At 17.8% G+C, this 22,935-nt stretch overlaps 1 protein-coding gene across 5 annotated transcripts in view; it reads right to left on the minus strand.

Moving 5' to 3' along the window:
- The window catches only part of LOC108003088 (ras-specific guanine nucleotide-releasing factor 1), a 142,448-nt gene that overhangs the window by 41,729 nt on the left and 77,784 nt on the right, over window positions 1–22,935 (minus strand). The gene's annotated exons all lie outside the window — the stretch shown is intronic.

A 22,935-nucleotide genomic window follows, 5' to 3' on the forward strand; every position in this document is an offset into this window, starting at 1 on the left:
TCTGAATTTTTTTTATTGGAAATGATTTTCTATCCAATTCTAAATCATATTATTAAAAAATTTAAGAAAATATTTAGTGGAAGGAGCGAAATGAAAAAGTAATGCAAAAATAAGTGAAAAAATGAATTTTGAATTTTTCGAACTTAAATTGAACTCTGAATAAAATTCCAAATTTTATCAAGTTATTAATAAACTTATCAATATTCAATTCTTAACGTTATTATAAATAAATGTGTTTTTGCTTAAAATTTGTATATATTGCAAAAATTGTAAATGTATGTATTCTTTACGAATCGTGTAAGAACTATATATAAAATATATAAAAGGCTATTAGATTATAGACTATATATTTTATATTGAATGAATTTTAAATTTATACTTTAATAATCGAATATGATTCATTTATGTTAAAATTTATTTTAAAGCAAAATTAAAATTTGTTATGGATTTTGAATATACCGACATATTTTCTAATATTATTTATAATTTCTATTTTTTTCTGTTGAATTTTGAACAGAAATTTAAATGAATTAATTTATAATATACATTGATGTATATATAATATATATATATATAATATAATTTATATAATATAATATAAAATTATTTTAAACATTAGAAGATTATATTATATAATATTATATAATACATGTATAATAGATATTTATTATTTATTAGATTGTAAAAATAAAATAATGTATAGATTATAAAAATGTATTAAGAGAAAATATATATACATACAAAATGTTTAAATGTAGGCGGAATAAAATGTATATAATGTTGAATCAGGCATTAAATATATTCCATTCGATTAGGCATTCGTAACTATACATTTTGCTCTATTGATTCAAACGCTTCATTAGAATCGGAACATCGCACTTCGGGTTACATAGTATCATACATACAATTTACATGAGAAAGATGGAGCATTCAGCCAATAATTATAAATGAAATTCTTGTTCGAAATCAACGATTGCTTACTATATATGATTAAAGATGTGAACTAGTTAAAAAAAATTATGACAATGTGGTATTTTAAATTATTTGAACTATCGGCATTTATAACAATTTAAATTGAAGTTATACATTTATTTGAGTTCATAGAATTGTATTAATAAAATATATTTCTTAAAATATAGATTTATAAAAATACAGATTAAGAACTTTGTTTTTAGAGATTAATGATTTTATGTAATTTTATTAGTTTAATGACATTATTATTCTGTTATATTTTATCTATTAATTTTGTTTTCTTAATGTAATCAAGTAGTTTAATATTATTCGGTTTATTTTAAATTGTTATCTTTAAGAGGAATCTCTACTTATTACAGAATATTTCTTGGACAGAACAAAATTAATAATCAACCGATTATACTGGATCTCTTATAATTTATAAATTTTAATTTGCAAATAAATTATAAATGTGTATTTTTTAAATATAGTAAAATTTTGATTATCCAAAATGCTCGATTAACTAACATGTTTAATTATTTTTTAGCAATCGAATTTTGTGATTCATATTTCTGATAAATAAAAAAGTCATAATCATACGTATTTAATAGTGATATCAATATAAGGAATAAATTGAAAAATAGGGAATAAATGAATAAATTAAAGGAATTCATAGGTTTTACAATGTATGTAATTTATATATATATAAATATTATAAAATACATGAGTTCTTTTAAGGATTTCATCAATTTAATTCTAATATAATTATACTTTTATTTCTAGTCAATCAGATTTAAAAAAAATATATCATATTTCTAATTATAAATATAATTAATTAATGATTTTTTAATTAATAATAAATTTTAATTAATAATCTTTCATTTTTCATACATTGTATTTTAAGATATCACTATGAAGTAATAATAATGAAAAATATAGTAGTGACACATATTTAATTATTCGACATTGCCTTGATCTCGAGCATATCGGATAATCGGAAATCTGTTATATAATAATTATATAATAAAGATACAATAACTTATTTAATAAAAATAAGATTTTTTACATTTCATTTCATAAAATCTCAAATACGAGACTTTAGCATGGATTAAAAATGTTTTAGCTTTTCAATCGTGCGTTATTCAATTGTTAAATGATTTTGCATATGAATAACAAATAAATAACAAATAATAAGAGATTTCAGAACAAAATATTGGGAATTTATTTTTATATAAATTATGGCAATTTATTCTTTCTCAAATATAAAAATTATTTCGTTTTTTTTTGTAAACATTTAAGTTTTTGATATGTAGAAAGTTTTTAATTAATTTTCATTCCGTTCTTTAATGATTTTATTTTATTTTATTTCTTGTTTATTAATTAATTATTTGTTAATTAATTTCTTTTTATCCACAGAGAAATCATTGACAATCTAAACAATTTTCTTCTGTTCAAAATTTATAAATTTATATAATATTATTATAAATTATATAATATTCTCCTGTTCAAAAATTATAAATATATATTATATATTATATAATATATATTATAATATATTTATATAATATATTTTATTTTATTTTTCTTATTAATAATATTGTGGTAGATTTCTTATGTTCAGAAAATAATATTTATTATTGGGATGTTCATAATGCACTTTTAAAATTTGGCAAATATAACAATATATATATAGAATTTTTCACAATTTTGAAAATATAATAATATTCTATTTCTATTATAAAAATAAGACCAATATTTACAAATTTGATTTTAAATGAAGACTCGATAGAAATACTGCATATTCAATAATTTTCCGTTCTGATTTTTTATTAATATAAATTATGATTTTGTATAAATAATAAATGTTTTAATTATAAATGCTTTTATAATAATTGAGAATTTATTAAATTATTATTACTACTACTTTATAATTAAAATATTAATAAATATATTAAAATATTAAAACTATAAAAAATTTCAGCTAGACTCAATTCTTCTTATATAGATTTTTTTTTATAGAATTGTATAAATTCATATTTATTTTCATTAAATACATATTTTATAATGAAATTGTTTTTTTATTTTTTGTACAATAGCAAAAGTGAATTTAATGAATAATTTTAAATTTAATAATTATAAAATTTTAGATATTATTTGTAGTTGTATATGAATCAGTCAGGGTAAAAGTAGGATGAGAATGGAAATGTTTTGCATTGTTTTCTCGAATCATTTGATTAATGTGAGATTTTTGCCAAGAACAGAAAATTTACAAAAAATATATTTGACAAATTTAATAACAAAATTATTAAGATTTAATGGATTTACAATATACACTTGATATTTTTACGAGGAAAAATTATATATATATTAGTATATGTAACATAATACAATAAATGATATAAATAGTATGCAATAAGAATGAAATGAGATGAATCAGAGTTCGAACACTAAAATTAAATAATTAAAAGTAAATAAGTAATTAAAATTACTATATTATAAATTAATTGAAATTATTATTGATACTAGAATATAATAACATATATATATATTCTATAATAAAAGAATTTAAAAAATAAAAAGCAAATATCGTTGTATTTAATAATGATGCAGCCAAAGAAAGTATTAGCAAATGTTGATTTATTCGACATAATGGAGATTTTTATCTGAGAGTCTGCATGATACTGAAAAACTCTCTTCTGAATTTATGTAGTAGTTCGTTTGTTTCTCTTAAAACATTTAAAATGAACTAGTTTCGAATAGTTTAATTATTATTCTCAAATGGTGTTACGTTTCTGATTTAATTTTTTAAAATGAATTTATTTGTCATAGAATTATTTTAACTAAATGTAATCTAACTTGGATTTTATGATAAATTAATACATATTACTTAATAAATTTATATCTATTTCTTAAGTGATCAATATTTTTAAAATGTTAAATAGAAATTTAATTTTTTGTTTTTAGACTTATAATATGCTAGAATTTCATAGTCATAATTCAAATCACTTTGATAAATGTTTGATAAATTTAATAAGTTTATTTATGATTAATTAGATATAGTAATATTCTTTTGACAAATGAATAATATTTTATAAAAAAATAATATTTCGAACGTTTTAAATTTATTCTCTATTGTCTTTATGAAAATAAAACTATTCATTAATAATAAAAAATACAGGATTTAATAGAGCATTTCTTACATTTTTTTATAATATTTCTATTATATTGAGATGTTAAAAATGTTTAGAATTCTTAATTATAGTTTTATAATCAAGATTCGATAGTTTTGATAGTTTTCCGATAAGTTTTTTCTACAATTTGGATTTCGTTCTTCGGATAAAATAATCCACTGTTTATAATGTGATAAATCTATCGACTATTTTTTCTATATTTTGAGAATTAAAATTTCTTCTTTTCCAACATGAGATATCTGTATTTCAATATCAAATACATAGACAGTTATTATATCGATATAGATATTAATACTTTTTTCTCTTAAACAATTTAAACGATCAAATATTATGTTCATATGTATACATCTGATGATACAAAAGTAATCTATATGCAAATGCAATACATCAAATTAATAAAAATATCAGTAATTACAATAAATATCATTGATTTCGATGATTTTTAGATATGTCGTAAATATTAACATTTTGAACAATTTTTTTTTATATACATATAATCGCCATTCGATCTTAATTTTTAAAATATTTTAAAAAAGATTATATAAAGAATGTTATTTACACATATGCATTTGTTTATATGAAAACATCATGGTTAGTTCACATTGAAAATGTGACTATATATAATTAGGGATCCGCAAAAATGTGAAAATTTATAATGTGAAAATGTAATTACTGAAATTATAATGAAATTATAAATAGAAATCAAAATATTAATTTCTATAACATTCAAAAATTATTGAATGACATTTTTAATATAATTACAAAAATATTGGCAAAATTTTAATTTTCTTTCGAAAAAAATTAAATATATTAAAGTATGTTACATCTTGCATATATTTACAATACATATTATAAAAACTATAAAAATTATATTAAAGAAAATATGAAAAGATATATAACATAACAGATAAATTAAAAAGAACATGTATATACATACATATATTCTTTTATAACATACTTATGTTGTAATATAACATCATGTCACGCCCTAACAACATTGGTCGCTTATCGATCGAATTACTAACTGCGTTAATGCTTGTTTCTACTGCTAGGTGGCTATCATCGTGATCAAATAGTAAAAACTTCCACGATCGGTTCACATATTATGTCATGATATACATTGATTTGTAATAGAGATTATCGCCACTAGGCGGCCTCCAAATTCCATTTCGATATTTATTAGCATTATTTACTAAAGACTCTTATACATGTCGAAATACGTTGCGATTCATTGCATCGATTCAAATTTTGAATTTAAATCAATACTTTAAACAATATTGAAAGCTAATAGGAAAATGTTTATTGAGAATTATTAATTTAAATTCATTTTTTGAATCGATATCTTTGCATCGCAATGTATTTTAACATCTGCAAAAAAAGATATGTAAAAATATTGTAAACGAATGCATGCCATTCTTCTTTATTAACAAAGACTTGATTGCTCTTTTATTTTTGATTTTTACAGATTATATCAACAATCAATTCAAGATTACTACAGTCATTGACAATTGCATTTTATATGAAAATAGAATTTCAGATCTATATTTTTAATAAGAAAATATACATAATGTAAATTTTAATTGTTAATCAGATAACAGATAAATGATACATAATAAATTCATTATAAATTTGTCAATTTAAAATAGAAATTAGTGTAAAGAATTAGTAATTTAAAAATAGTATTTTTAAGTAATAAGTAAGTTAGAAATAATAATTTTTACAATTATAATCATAAGTACAATCGATTAAATTTCTAGCATTTACTATTTACATATTGAATAAATGTGCATTATATATTAACATTATTATAATATTAATACATATTATAAATTTTGAATAATAAAAAAAGTAAGTATATAAAATATGTGTATATATTAGAAAAATATAATCTTTGAAAAATAGATTCTAAATAATAACAAAGATTCATATATACATAAGATTTAATTAATAAGTTATAACTTTGTGTTAGCTAGAATGCGTGACCATATCGTATTACAATATCATTTATATAGAAAAGAATTTTAATATAATTACTTTTAATAAAAAAATTATTTTTGAATTTTATTATAATGTAACATATAACATATATTAAATATTATGTAATATAACTATGTAACTTATTGTACTTAAATCATTACATTTTTAAAAGTACATAAGGTACATACTTTAAAAAAAAATTTATTATTTTTAATTATGCAAATTGAAATTTAATTTAATTTATTTTATAATTATATAAATTGTAATTTGTTATTTAACAAAAGTTCAAATAAGTTATAGTAAATTTCACGATATTGTATGATGATTACATTTAAAATCGTAAATGAATAGTTATATTATAATTTGTTTACTTGCGGAAATTAATATTATCATACGATTTACTTATGAATTTAAATGTGTATATGAATAATATTTGTATAATGATTTAGTTACAAATTTAAATAAAATATTGTATAATGGTAATATTCTGAAATTCGCTATAATTTATTTCAATTTGCTATAACTTATTTAAATTTTTGAAATTATATATGTACATATGTACATATTACATTATAATTGGAGAAAAATTTTGAAATAGTTATTTATTTAAAAGTATATAAATGATTTTTTTGTTGAACTGTTACGTATTCATTAAACATATCCGCCATCTCATTTTATCTAAAAATGTTTAAAAGCAAACTTAAAAATATTAAATATTATATATAACATTATATAATGTTACTATAAACTTTAAATTAAAAACTTTTCTAAATATACATATATATAAATTTTTTTTTATCGTTTTGATGTTTTGATATTTTTGAATTCCTTTCAAGCTTTCAACTCATTTATATTTATATTGTAATAAATATAACCATTCTTATTTATATTATAATATTTCTTTAAATTCATTTTTTTTGTTATTGTTGATCTTTAAGATGCAATTATATTAATTTATTTCATATATTCTGTATTGTCGAAATCTTCTGATTTGGTTAAAAATATCATATTATTAAATATTATAGTTATTTTATGGTATTATTATTAATATACTTATATTGTTATATTCTTAATTATTGTTATTAATATATTTGTCACTCATATTATGCAAACAACATATTACAATAATTGCAATTTTCAATAATTATTAGTTAATAAAATATTTAAATTAAAATTGCAAAAATATTTTAAATATTTTTATCAATATTCTTCTTTCCTTGAATAAATATATAATTACAAATAACTTTCATAGTATCTTGTGTTAAAACTTTTAGAGATTTTTTAGAGATTTCATTATATAATTAAAGAGTCTAAAAGCTTATCATCTAAAATTACATATGATACCACTATATTGTGCTAGAAGAGGTTTTTCAATAGGAAATTGGAAATTTCCTGAACGAATCCTGTCAATCCAAAATTGATTTTTTAAAAATATTATCTTTTCTTTTTTCTTATTAAAATCAAAGTAAAAAATAAATTTATAATTAGGATCAATTAGAATTAAGAGTCTAATTGAAAAACAATATTTATAATTAAAATATAAAAATTACTATTTTTTTTTAAATACAATATTCAAATATGCTTTTGGATTTATATATAATGTTCCAATACAGTGATTTTTCTAGAAAATTAAATAATTATACATAGTATAACGGATAATTTGATTATGAATCATAAATTTTAATTTTTATTTTTATTTTATTTAATAATTCTATTATATATTTTTCAATTTGATCACTTAATGACTTAATTTATTAATTTTATAGATTATTATATATATATATATATATATATTTATTTATACATATTATATATTTTAATATATTTTATATATATAATCATATATTTTATAGATGTAATTGTTTATTAAAAATTTATTATATTAAAACATTAGTTATGATAATAAAAATATATTTTAAATTTATATATATGGGTGAATATTTTTTATGATATATATATTATTTGTAGATATATTTGTAATTTTATGCAGCAAATCTGTTATATTTGTAATTAATAGTAGATTTAGATAGATAATTCAAATTAATTATTCGAATAATCTAAAAAATATTTCAATATTTCAATTTATAAATAATTTATAAATGATTAATTATATAATTAATATAATATTAAATTATTAATAAATTATTTCTAAAATGTAGAAATCTTTTAATCACTAATAATATTTCAAAATACATACATATGCGTTTTTTTGTGATCTAATATTGAAATGCATAATTGCAATTAAGAAACTATGAAATTTGTTTACAAGATCATGTTTTAAAAATATATTATAAATTGAATAAATTAAATAAATTAAGATATTCATGTTTTTTGAAAAAAAGTTTGGATATTCAAATGTTCGATTATTCGATTATTCGATTATTCGAATATAATTATCATTTTCATTCAATCCTAATTGTAATAAAGAGATGGAGAAAAAACTAGTTTAAAATAAGATCACTAAAAACTATAATGAAATGTTAATGTTATTATTATTTTACTTCGGCGATTAAATTGTTATTTTTAATTTTTCGTTATTTTTAAATTTTTCTCTAAACTTCTCCATTATCGGTTAATAATTTATATAATAGTTATATAGTTTATATATATCATCATTCGATTGTTCGCAGATAGTATCAAATACCTATATCTAACTGTGTTTTTTCTGAATTATGTTTCTGAATATTGTTGTCATAATTTATGAGATATTTGTTTTTTAGTTTATGGAAAAAACTATTAAACAATTGTAAAAACATAAATTTTTAATCAAAATTTATTGGTATTAAAACAATTTTATTAGAGAATTAAGTTCTGAATTTAGAAATTTTAAAATGTTTAAAAGTAATATCAAAATTCTATTACAAAAAATTAATTATCCGAAAATAGAAAAAAAGAGGATAATTTTTATGCATTAATATTTGTTTCTTCAAGATTAGTCGTAACATCTAAATTATAAGAAATTTACTTACTAGTTATAAATGTTTTAATACATATTTATATATGTTAATATATGTTTTATTTGTATGTTTTTTCATTATTTATCTATAAATAATCTATAAATATTATATTTTATTTTTCATCCTAATGAAAATACTTGTTCATTTATATAGATTATTTCATTTACTTTAATTATTCGTATTTTGCCTTCTATTATTTGCATTAATTATTCATGCACAAACATCTATTGTTTGTAGAATCATTTCTGTAGATAATTGTCTCTCTTGCCTTTGGATGAGATTTTAGAATACTATTTAACTATGTGATTTTCATTATACTAGAAATCATTAAGTTTATCAATCATAGTAAAAAATTTATTCGCTTTATTATAACATAATATTATAAAATAATACAGTCATGGTATTATTATAGATCTTCGTTTATACAATATATGTTTCTGCAATTATTGTATACATGTTAAAAACAAAATATGAAGAACTGATTTGTGAAGTGGCCAAATAGTTTGAATTTTATTTTCAATAGTTCCAATATTTTCAGCAGTTTAGTAATAATTTATAAATGGATACAGTTTCCTAAAATTTTTCAGATTCAGAATCAATTTCAGAAGTTTTTCTCAATAGCAATCCAAACTAAAATATAATAGCGATAGCCATTTCTCACAAATCATATTTGTGTTCCAAATGTCAATAATGGACCATCATAAAAGCGGTCACAAGAATTATCTTAACTATTATGCTTTAGGATGCAATACTGAAAGAGTTGCCTTTCAATGCAATTATAGTTCTTTTAACTTTCTTTTAGTTTATATTTTCGTGGGAGATAATAATTGAAAAAAAACAAAGATCCGCGAATTTCAAGATCAAATAAAATTCAGCATAGATATAATTCAAGTTAAAGCATAATTAGGTCAAATAGTTATTAGTTGTCATTTCACTCAGTTGTCAATATTTAAAGTAAACTACTAGTTAGTTCACTCAAAGTTTTTAATATAGACAATTCTACATACAATTGTAGGTAGTCCTTCGAGCAATAACATCAGTTTAAGTCCATTTGTTCAATATTTAAAGTCAATTAAATTGGATTTTAACAATATACATAACTCAATATATAATTGATATATAACTTATAAAATTATAAAAGATAGAACTTATATAATTATATAAGATTATATAATTATAAAAAATAAAAGTTTTATTATTTAAAAATCGGAAAATGAATCGAATAATAAAGTTAATAATTTTTCTAAATTCGTTTTTTCGTTTTTAATTAAAATTCTCTCTAATGACTCTACTAAAATCGCTTTGATCTTTTTTTGAAATGTTTTTATTTATATTTGCGATTATAGAAACATAAATTACAATTTAATTTATTTAGAATCGTTTAACTTTTTTAAAAAATAGATATTTGGAATTCGACTATGGAACAATAGTTCTTATTAACTTAAAATTATTAGATCTGATAGATTTTAATAGAATTATTCATGCATTATGGATGCAAATAGTGATTTGAACAAAATCTAATATTTTTTTCTTTTCATGTACATTTTTCTACATAAACGTATTAAAATTGAATATCATATTAATGTTAAACAAAAAATAAAAATTTCTTATTTGATTAAGTAATTAATTTTTTATTATATATTTTTTATTTAAATATTATAAATAATAACATAAAACAAAAAAGTATAAAATATTAAATTTTATTATCAAAAATGAAAAACTTATTATTAATAATTGAATTAATATTTCAATTTCCGGATTTTTCATATAATTTATTCTAGATTTCTTTCAGTATACTGGAAAGAATCTGAATATGATTTAAATCCGCTTAAGTATGTGATATTTTGTCGATATTAAAGTAACATACAAAAAGGAAAATATGTAATGTATGAAAAAAAATTATAAATTATATTTGCTCGACATAAATATTTTCAATATTTTTAAAATTTCTGCTAATATCAATGATTTTTGTTAATATTTTTTTTCATTTCAATATATTTTCATAACTATAGTGTAAATTAACTCAATTTTAAATTTTTATATATTTTTTAGAAATATTACATAATACCTAATGTTATCAAAAAATTGCATTGCAGTTCTTTATCATTAGTAACTTAAAAAATGATGCATAAAAAATATGTTAAATATAAAAAGATATAAGATTTATAAAAAAACATTATTTCATAAAAAATTTCCATTTCATACAAATAAAATTTATTTGAACCATAAAAAAGAGAGTACCATATTTATGATATTAAACTTGACTGACTTTACATAGTAATTTTTTTTAAAATTCGTTTCGTTCAAGTTTTTGTACTTTAATTTTCTTTTGTACTTTAAGCTCTTGGCATATTATTCGATCTAATTCTATTAATTCAATTTCAAGTATCGCTTGACATGTATTTTATTTTACGCTTTCTAGTTTAATTTGCTTATTTCATATTTAATTTCATAATTTTTCAAATAACAAAGTCTCAGAATTCAATATTTCATTTAGTCAATTCATATATTTCATTTATCAAAATATTTTAGATAATTATAGAGAAAAGAATACATCTCATTGATTTCGATAATTTTTAAATATATATAAAGAAGAAAATTCTAAAAAATTTTTTTCTATATTAATATATTTTTTTTCTATTAATAACTGCTGCAGTTTAATTTTTTCTGCTATTACCCCTTTGAATCTTCAAAAATAAAAAATACTTAGACGATCTAATGAAAATAATAAATATTAAATATAAGGCTAATATCTCTATCATTATCACATATATATATATATATATATATATATATATATATATATATATATATATATGCAGAATACAATATAATAAGATTAATATATTTTTATTAATATCTCAAAAATTATGAATATATAATACAATGATTATAATATTTGAAACATAAACTTTTGATCAAACAATAATCTAATAACAAATTATAATTTACATTTCATTATCCTAATAATTAAAGTCGTACTTTCAATATTTTTATATCGATTTACATTTATAATCATTTATATTTTTCCTAAATATAGTATATCTAAGCATCCGTGATAAACATCATTGTTATCTTCATTTCACGGCGGCTACATTTTAATTTAATTTTTAATCAACAAGATTTAAAATTTAATTATAAGATTTAAAATAATCTTCTGTTTTATCTTTTCATAAATTAATTTTGAAATTAATATAAACGATCTACGCCAGAATAAAATAAAGACTATTTACGCCAAACTAAAGAAATTTAAGTTAATATATTATATATATTTAAAAAATATATATTTATTTAAATTCACATAACTTCGTAATAATTATTTTTTAAATTGTATTCGGAAAGTACAGCATAATCAATTTGTTTATACTGTTTTTATAAACAGAATAATTATATTAATATAATTTATGTAAATCGTGGCAATCAATAACCGACAAAATATATTCAAAATATATCTAAAATATGTAATAGATAAATTAATATTACCATTTCTATTTTTTGAAATTTATTTTTATATTTAGAAAAAGTAATTTTAGAAATTCTTTTGGAATGTAAAAATAAAATATAAAACAACTTTTAGATGACGAAATTATAATAATAGCAAATACCAATCTCATAATTCACTTGTATATTACTTTTTAAAAATAGTAAATAAGTAGCAATTATATTAACACATATATTATCACATCAAAATAATATTTAATATATAATATTGATTTTTAATAATCTTTTCAGAAATATTCGCAATTAAAATTTTATATTTGTATTTTATCCGCTTCTCTTTTTTTTCTACAAAATTTCGTTCATTATGAATATTGGATCATAGTGTATTATCATGTGTTATGATCCAATATATTTTTAATATAATTTCTACAGTACTTCATATTGATTGTTTTGAAAAAATTATTTAATTATATATATCTAAAATCTCAATTTCATTTTTTATTTATAATTTATATAGTGTATTTCAGTATTTCTCCATCTTAAATATTTTTGTTATTTGCAATAATGAGAAAGCTTTATATATGATTTCATTTAGCGTGAAGCATAATATTAAGTATTTTTATAATGAATAGACATGAGGACATTATACAAGATGCTGCAATTTTTTTATGCCTATGTTATAACTAATTTTGAGATCAATACAATTTGAGTTATTATTATTAAGATTATTTAACATCAAATTTTTTTTCTAGAGGAGATATTCGAAAGCTTTGCGATGATTTCATTAATTCTTTCTTCTATATAAATAAATAGATTTTCCATAAGCTTTACATTTTAATAACAATTCATGATTTACTGTATAAATATAAATAAAAAATAAATTATTGCAACTTTTAGATATTGAAATGAGATCAGAGATGATAAAAATTTTAATTTAATGATTCAAAAGTTGTAATGTGTTCTTTTTCCTATATATATAATTATCTTATTTGTTCTTAATAAAGAAAAAAAAAAGAAAATTTTTATATTATTATTTTTTATTATTATTTTTATATTATTTATAAAAGAATAAATTACAATTAATAATTTTTATAGTTGTAAACAATAATATATGCATTTGATATACAAAAGTAAAATAAAACTAGATATATTTTAATCAAAAAGATAAACAATGAAATGATATTAATTTTAAAAAAATATTATTGAAAAAAATTATGTCTTTAAAACCGTCAAAATAAAATGCACGAGAAAAAAATTAATAAATCTCCGAGAAAACTATCGATAATGTCAATAGATTGGTAATAGAATTATGAGAGAAAAATATTATAATCAGAAATTATTATAAACTTGGCTATACGAAGTAAATTAAAAATACACCAGTATATAATCCATTAGACAGTTATCGAACATATTTTTTTTTCAAAGACATATACGAGACGTTATAATATACAAGCTATTTTTCGCTAACGTTAACGAAACATAAGCATTATACGAAACTTCTTCCCAAGAGAAAAGTTTTGTTACTTTTGCCTTAGTATCGAGCATTCCAGTTTCAATTTTTTTTTGCTGTACCAATTAGAGTAAATTTTATGATGAAATCCCTGGAGAAATGCGGAAATAATCCTATTCTTGTTTCCATGCGATCCATTACATCATATTTCCATATTATTCTTCCGTTTTATTACAGAATTTTATTTGTTTAATAACTTATGTGTACTTGAAAATATAATTAAATATATGTTTTTAGATAATTTTTATTGTGAAAAAAAAACAGAAAAACAATAGAATTGATTATTTCTAATTTCTTAATATTTTTAGATTTATAGAAATGATTAAAAATTTTTAAAGTTTAAGAAACGAAAAATAACTACATTACATATTATTATATTAAAAAAATTATTGTTTGATATTATTTGTTTGATAATAAAAGTTTAGTCACAAGTCACAAAATCAATAAGTAATTAGGAGAGAGTTAAATATCAATCTAATATTTTTAATTATATTTTATGTTAAAATTAATAAAAATAAAAATTTTAAAGTAGTAAAATAATAGTAATATAATAAATAAATAATAAAATAAAATAATAATAAAATAATAATATAATAATAAATAATAAAATAAATATTAAAGTAATAATATAAATAATATAATAAATATATATATAAATAAAATTTAATAAAAGAAAAGAAATATTTTTATAAAATTTAATAAAATTTAAAAAAAAATAATTCGCAAAAAAAAGATTGCAATTTATAAGAAACGAAAAATTGTTGTTAATATTAAATTAGTAAATTTTTAAATCTAAATGGTTAATAATGTTAAAAAAAATATATTCCATTAAAATAATTAATAAAAAAATTTTTCTTGATTTATATATTCAATATATTTTCAATTTTTATATTTAATATCTTTCATTCTAATTCCATTTTAGAATTTCAGACATTTTTCTGCGAGAAGAGACAGAAAAAAGATTAAATGAATATTTCTATTTTAATTTTAAATGTTATCAGATTAAACTGAATTATAAATAAAAAATATTTTTCTAATAAATAAATAATCTAAAAAATAAAATATAAATTATATAGTAAAACAAAAAATCATTTATTTAACTGCGAAAAGAATAATTCTAAAATATCATTTCTAACTCTAAAATATCAATTTATGCAGAGATACAAATGTGTAAATTCTTTGTTTGAATAGAAATATAGCATATTATTTTTTATTGGAAATTATAGAAAATAAATTGAAACGTTATTTTTTATACTTAATTTCAATCATAGTAATATAAAATAATTAATAATAATAATAATAACAAAAAATATTTTATAATCAAATTAAAATAAAAATGTTAATTTCGATAATTTTCTCATATTCTATAAAATATAAATTTTTAAAAATTATCAAATTGCATATTCGTGTCTCTGGCATAAAAGAAATAATATACATAATTTTAATATACCAAAAATCAATATATATAATAAATATATCAAAAATTATGAATTAAAGAATATAATAGCCTAAAATATATATTAGATAAAATTGTTATATTTATTTATTATTTCAATAATAAATAATAAGTATAATAAATAATAAAGTAATAATAAGTATAATTAAATAATAAAGTATTATTTAAATGAAATATTTATATATGATAGATTTTTATACATTAATTAAAAAAAATATAAATTACATTTTTAAATCAAATTGTGTTTATAATTAATAGAAAAAAACATAAAACATAATATATGTAACACAGTATAGTGGATCAATCTATAATATTCATCCAATATAATAAAAATTTTAATATTTTTCTTATAAATATTATAAATATTTTTCTTAAAAATAAACATATATATAAAAAATTATAACTGAATTAACTATATATTGTGCGTTAGTTAAATCAACTATAATGTAAAGAATAGATCTTCTAAAGAATAGATTGAAAAATATTATACAAGAAATTTAACAAAAATGTAATTTTATATTTATTATGATAGCACATTATATTTAATCTTATAATTATTTTGAGTTTTTCTTCCACAACTTTTTACATTTTATATTACTTGCGTAATTACTTATAATCACTATTTTATATGATTATTTATTTTCTTTGTTATATCATAATTTTTGCTATACTTGACATATACTTTATTATTCTAATATTATTCTTTTATTTTTTTCATCATAAATCAGTTTCTTATAAGATTTTGATTCAAAAATATTCAAGCTTTTATCTATTCCAACAAACCTTGTTTTGAATAACACTAAAAGATCTTAAATAAATGTTATTATATAATAAAATTATTATTTATGAAATTGATCAATATGACAATAATAAATAAACAAAAGAAATCATGAATTATTAATTTGAATACTAATTTGATAATTAGAATTTCTTATGTTCATTTTAATACATTCTAATTCTTTGATTGAATAAATAACAAAGATTTTATTGTACGATATCTAAAAAAATTATAATATTATGAATTAATTTGTAGTAGTATTTAACGAATTATTAAAAATATTTTAAATTGATATGTTATGTATTAGAAAATTTTATAAAATATGTATTAATATATATATATATATATATATATATATATATATATAAGTATATATAATAAAAGTATATATAAATATATATATATATTTTATTTAAATAATATATATAAATACTTTGTAAAATAAAATAAAATTATAAGTAAGAAATTTGAATACATAATAGAATTAAAAAGATATTGCTAACTCAAATGAAAAAAAATTAAATACTTATGTGTTAAATAACTGCAATTTACGTTAATATATATTATAAATTATAATAAAATTATAACTAATTATTAAATTAATATTTATATATTTGTAGAATTGATTTTAGAAAATAAACATACATATAAACATAAAAATTAATATATGAAATGTCAAATTCAAGATTTTATTATTAAATTATGTAATTGAAGTTTGAAGAAATTTTATGTTGGATCATGTAGAATGACATATCAATGTGACAGAGATATACTTATTTTATTACCATCGCTTCATTTAATACAAACATAAATTGCTGATAACTTAATAAATAAATCTCGATTCATATTTTTGTATATTTTCGTTCTTGGCTCTGGAATCGATTTTCCAAAGATATCTCATGAATAATATATTAACACTCTGTATAAATTCCATAACCATATCATACATGCAATATTCATTATATAAGAATAATGAACATGTTTACGAGCTAAACTTTTATACCTAGTGGATATTTTTCTCGAGTAACATGATATTGGTTCTTATATTACAAGATAAAATTTCAGCGAGAAAAGCTTAATCTTCGGAAGAAAAAATAGAAATTACAATAATATGTAACTTTATATCAAGAAGAATATATATATAGTATTTCATATGTTTTATCAATTATTACTGACACTCATTTTATCTTTTGATGATAACCAATTTTTTATAACGCCTTTTTATATTTAAATAATAATATTCTGAATAATAATAATTGATTATTAATGCCACGATAGGAATCGAAAAAAAATAAAAAACTTATTAATAACATTTCGAATTTATCTAATACCTTTAGGCTATTTATTCTATAATATCATATATATCACGACACATATTTTCCTACAATTAGTTTTTCATTATTATTCGTTTCTTTATTAAACATGAAAATTTTGATACTATTTTCTTATTTTAAATTAATATTATTATAAAATGAAGGATAATAAGTATGGAAAAATTTAGTTATAAAATAAATTAATATAAATAAAAAATTTCTAATTAAAATATTTTCTTTGAAACTATAGACTATTTTCGCTTGAAAAATTATTTTAGAGAAAATTAAAATTACTAGAGAAAGGGTAAAGTTCACTTATATAAATGTGTTTCTTAGATAGATACTCTTACAATTGAAATATGCGATTTTTTCACTAAAATATACAAACTATTTATTTGTAGAAATCTAAATATCTCATCAAGAAATTATGTTTAAAAAAGACAATTTAAAAATATATAACTTATCAAATTTTCATTTGAAATTATTGTTTTAAATATAAATAGCAAATTAAGCAATTGATGTTTTTTTTGCATAATTTTTTCTATTATAAATATTTTCATAAAATGAAATAATTTATTTGCTTAATTTATTATATATAAATTTAAAATATCAAATAAAATAAAACTAAAAAACTGAATAAAATTTATAAAAACAGTTGTAACTATAATTGTATCTACGAACTCTTGAAAATTCGAAAAGTTCTTACTGTAAGTAAGAAGTAACAAATAAATAAGCAAGTAAATAATTGAGGTTAAATATATAATATTTATTGCTTTATTTATGTAATAAATTATGTAATAAATATTTTTCCTCTAACATAAACAATGCAAAAAAATTAATAAATTATGAAATTTATATTGCTGTTATTATAATGCTAATTATTTTAATCATATGTTTAAATTTTGAATTCCAAAATCGCTATAGATATTTATATAATTGTGAAAATGATGATAGATAGTAGTTCATCTGTTCATCATGTTTGATTAAAATTTATATAAGTTACTAAATGCTGAATAATTGCATGTTACAAACATCACAAGCGCTATAATAAATGCATACACATATATAGGTAGAATTCAATTATTCAAAATATAAAGACTCATAATACCGAAAGAAACAAAAAATATTCAATCAACAACACGATCCTACAATCAATCTTTTCAATTTTTATCATTGACAAACATTCGATTCGTGTAATAATAATAAAGTTCTCTATAAAGCAACCTGATTATTATTGTATATAAATATAAATATTAATTTAGTAATTTAGTTTATATAAATATCGAGAAAATCGCTTATGAATAAAATACATTTGATTCAATTTATCTCTTTATTTCTAATGATCAATGAATAGTCTGGGCGCCGTTCATGTTTTCTAATTGCTCAGTTGAAATCTTGTTTGCTGTGATATGTATACATATATAAGCTTATGAGCCTGATCCTATTTGAATTCAATGGTCGTCTTGAACTTCTATAAATTTTTATAAATTTTTATAAATTTGATTTTCTTTAATATATATATATATATATATTATATCAATAACGATATTTTATTTCCATTTGATTATGCATATTTTGATTATGCATATGGAATATTGAGATTTAATATTTAATTAATATTAATTGTATTTAATATTAATTTCAATTCTGAATATTCTAATTAATCTTTTAAAGCACATAAAATGACAATGCTAAAGATATTATTAAGCATTATAAAGAGTTAATGAAAATTGGACTATTAAGAAACAATGCCACATAGGCGAATGCGATAATCATAAAAAGAAAATATTATCAAATATATAGAACTTGCCATATAATATAAAATTGCAATATATTAGACTAGTGCATTTTTCTCGAAAATAAATTTTGAAAATATTTAATCTGATATTTAAAAAAACTGACAAAGAAGTTTTTATGATATATTTTTTGTGATATATTATTGAAGAAATAAAAATTTTTTTAATGAAATGCCGTAAATTTATTTATAAGAGTTTTAGTTCTAATTTTGAATTAAATTGATTAAGTTATAAGAAAAAATTATTCAAGATGATTCTTGATAATATTCATCAAAAGTTAAGATGATCAAAGTCTTTTTTTATAATTTTTTAAATTATCTTTAATATATCATTAATATATTATTTAATATATATCTTTAATATGTATATTTTTTATTTTTAATATATATCAATATCTCATTTTGACATTGATATAATAATAATGTAATATAATAATAATATAATATAATAATATAATAATATAATAATATTATAATAATAATAATAACATAATAATATAATAATATAATAATAATATTATACTGATATTATTAATATTCAAACACTTTCAATAATAAAAGTATCAAAAGCTTTTTTGTGAAAAATTAAAAATTAAAACCGACTTCAAAAAAATTTAAATATATTTATTTTTTATAAAAATTCATCTTCAAATTTCAACTTCTTTTTTACATTTTGAAATAATTTTGGAAAAATTTTTTTGTAATAAAATAATAGAATATTAAAATATGAATATTTTATAATTTAAAATTTTTGTTTTTTCTTATATCATTATAAAATTATGTTAAATAAAAAAAAATAATATTTGAAATTTTAACTCCCATTTGATTTTTTTGATTTTTCATTAATAAAAAAATAATTTCACATATAATTCATTATAGTTCAGTATAATTTATTATTTAATACAAATTATATTATATGCATTTCATATTATATTATATTTATATACATATAAAACAGAATTATTGTTGGTTTTAGTTATATATAATAGTTATATATAAATATTTATATTATATATATAGATATAGATATATATATATACACACACATGTAATACTTTATTTTCTTTATTATACGAATCTCGTGTTACAAAATATTGACTAAACTTTACGCTCTGTATATTAGAAAAAACAGAAGTAAACAAGGAAGCAATGTGTAATCCTAACATTTTTCCAACTTGATGAACTAATCATAGCTCTTCAACTGCCAAAGCCGACTGACCAAATATAGAAAAATAGTACAATATATACATATATATATGCCCAGAAACAAGCTGAGCTTTTGTAGTACCGGAGGAGAATGGAAAGGTCGAGTGTAAATATTTAACATGGCTGAAGAAGAAAACAATTCCCTAGCTGGTAGAAAGAACAATTTCCTAGGGAAATTGTTTATGCTCATGATATAAAGAATAGATATGTTTGGGTGGCGTTCTATTATTCTATACGATCTAAGAACACACGCTAAAAGAACATCATTGTGCTTCTTTTTTTAGTATGAAATTTCATTATAACTCATAAAAATCTTCATATTTGTAATATGTTTTGTATAATTATAAATTTTTTTTTACATTAATATTATTTTGATTATATGGAAACAATTATATAAAAAAGATATAAAAATTATTTTTGCTTTCTTAAATCTATTAAATATATTTTTCGATAATTATATAAAAAAATTCACCGATTTGGATAATTCCATAAATATAGAACAAAATACTTAAAATAGATTATCTGAATATCTTAATTATCGATAATATAAACTATATCAGAATATATTAAATATACATGATATCGAAGAGCACATAATTTAATATAATTAATTTTTCGATCGATGTAAAAGTTTTATGAAAGTTAATTTTGTTTTTTTAAATGAAATGAATATAAATATAATAATACATTCATTTAAAATCACTAAAAATCAACTACAAAAAAAAATACATTGGCATGTAAAATTAAAATGATAAAATTAATAGCAAAATCACCGAAAAATTTAAAAATTTGTATATTATATTTTTGTAACAAAAAGTCATATAATAATAATTCGGACTTATTTTGATAAAACTTATTTTTATAAAACTTCTATTTTCAGAATCATTTAGTGATTTTTCTCCAGGATGTTTCTATTATTTATTATGGGATTTATTATATCTTGTAGAAGAAAAAATAAAAGTATTTTTTTTCGAAAATTTTTCAAATTAATAAATTAAATAATTCTACTATTTACTATTATTTAAATAACTACAGGCATTACAAAAATTTTTAAGGATTAAAATCACATTTCAAAAATTTAAATTTTCACAAAAATTTTTTAAAATTTAAACTTTAAAATTTAAAATTTAAATTTAAAATATTTTTAAAACTTAATGTGATTTTTTTAAATAAAAAATATATCATCAAGATTAAAATAATGAGATATAACATAGAAAAGTTGCACAATTGGATTTGTATCTTACATACAATATGTTTAATATATAAGTCTAATATATTTCGATTATATATGATTAATGTATATGTGAGTAATTAAAGAATATAATTTTAATTAATATGAGTGATTAATCATTCAATTATTATTATTTTTCATTTTCTAATATTTTTCTTATATATTGATGAATTGACATATTATTTTTTAAAAAATATCTTTTCAACTATTTAAAATTTTTCCAATTATATTTTTCAATGCATCAATAATGATTCTTTAATACTTCGTATAATAATAATTGTAATCTTCAATAATTCAATAATCAGAAAATATTCCATATATTCAATAGGATTTAAATCTGAATTCTTCGATCAAGAATATTGCCCTAAAAAATTAGTAGATATTTTATTTATCTTCAAGTTTTAAAAAAGACTTTTGTAAAGAGAAGACTTATCTTAAGATTTTAAGACAATCTTAAAATCTATTTTGTGATCTTGAAATTAATTTTTTAAAAAATTTAAAATGTCTTAATTTTCATTTAAAAAAATGTTTCAATGTTTGTTATTTGAATTTGAAAAATTTTCGAAAAAAAAAGGAATTTTCATCATTTCATTTTTTTATATTATTTTCTTATATTATAAAAAATCTTTCTATATGTTCCAGAGACATTTTTGAGAAAAATTATCAATTCTAAAAGTAAAGTTTTTATTTAAAAAAAAAAACACTGATATAATATTTAAATTTTTTTAGCGAAAATCAAGCGCTTCTTTAATTTTACCAATATAATTTATATGAATATTTATGTTATGTAAATGATTTATTTATATATTAATATATTCTTTCAATTTTTTTAACATTGTTTATAACATTCTTTATATACATAGTGACAAATTGCAATTTATCATATTTAAAAAATCTTTCTATATACAAATTCATTATTTTCTTCATAATTTAATATCATTTGATGGATGTATAATTCCATATGTTTCCATTTTTGAATAATAAATTTTAAAAATTATAAGTCGTGCATAAATGAATCACAAGCTAATAATAATATTCCATAAAATTATGGATAATAAATAACGAAACATGCAATGTTTGTTTATATTCAATGATTTGTATTATCATGATTATTAAGAATCAGAGAAAT

This window comes from Apis cerana, linkage group LG7 (genome assembly GCF_029169275.1).
Source record: "Apis cerana isolate GH-2021 linkage group LG7, AcerK_1.0, whole genome shotgun sequence".
In the NCBI taxonomy this organism is placed as follows: domain Eukaryota; kingdom Metazoa; phylum Arthropoda; class Insecta; order Hymenoptera; family Apidae; genus Apis; species Apis cerana.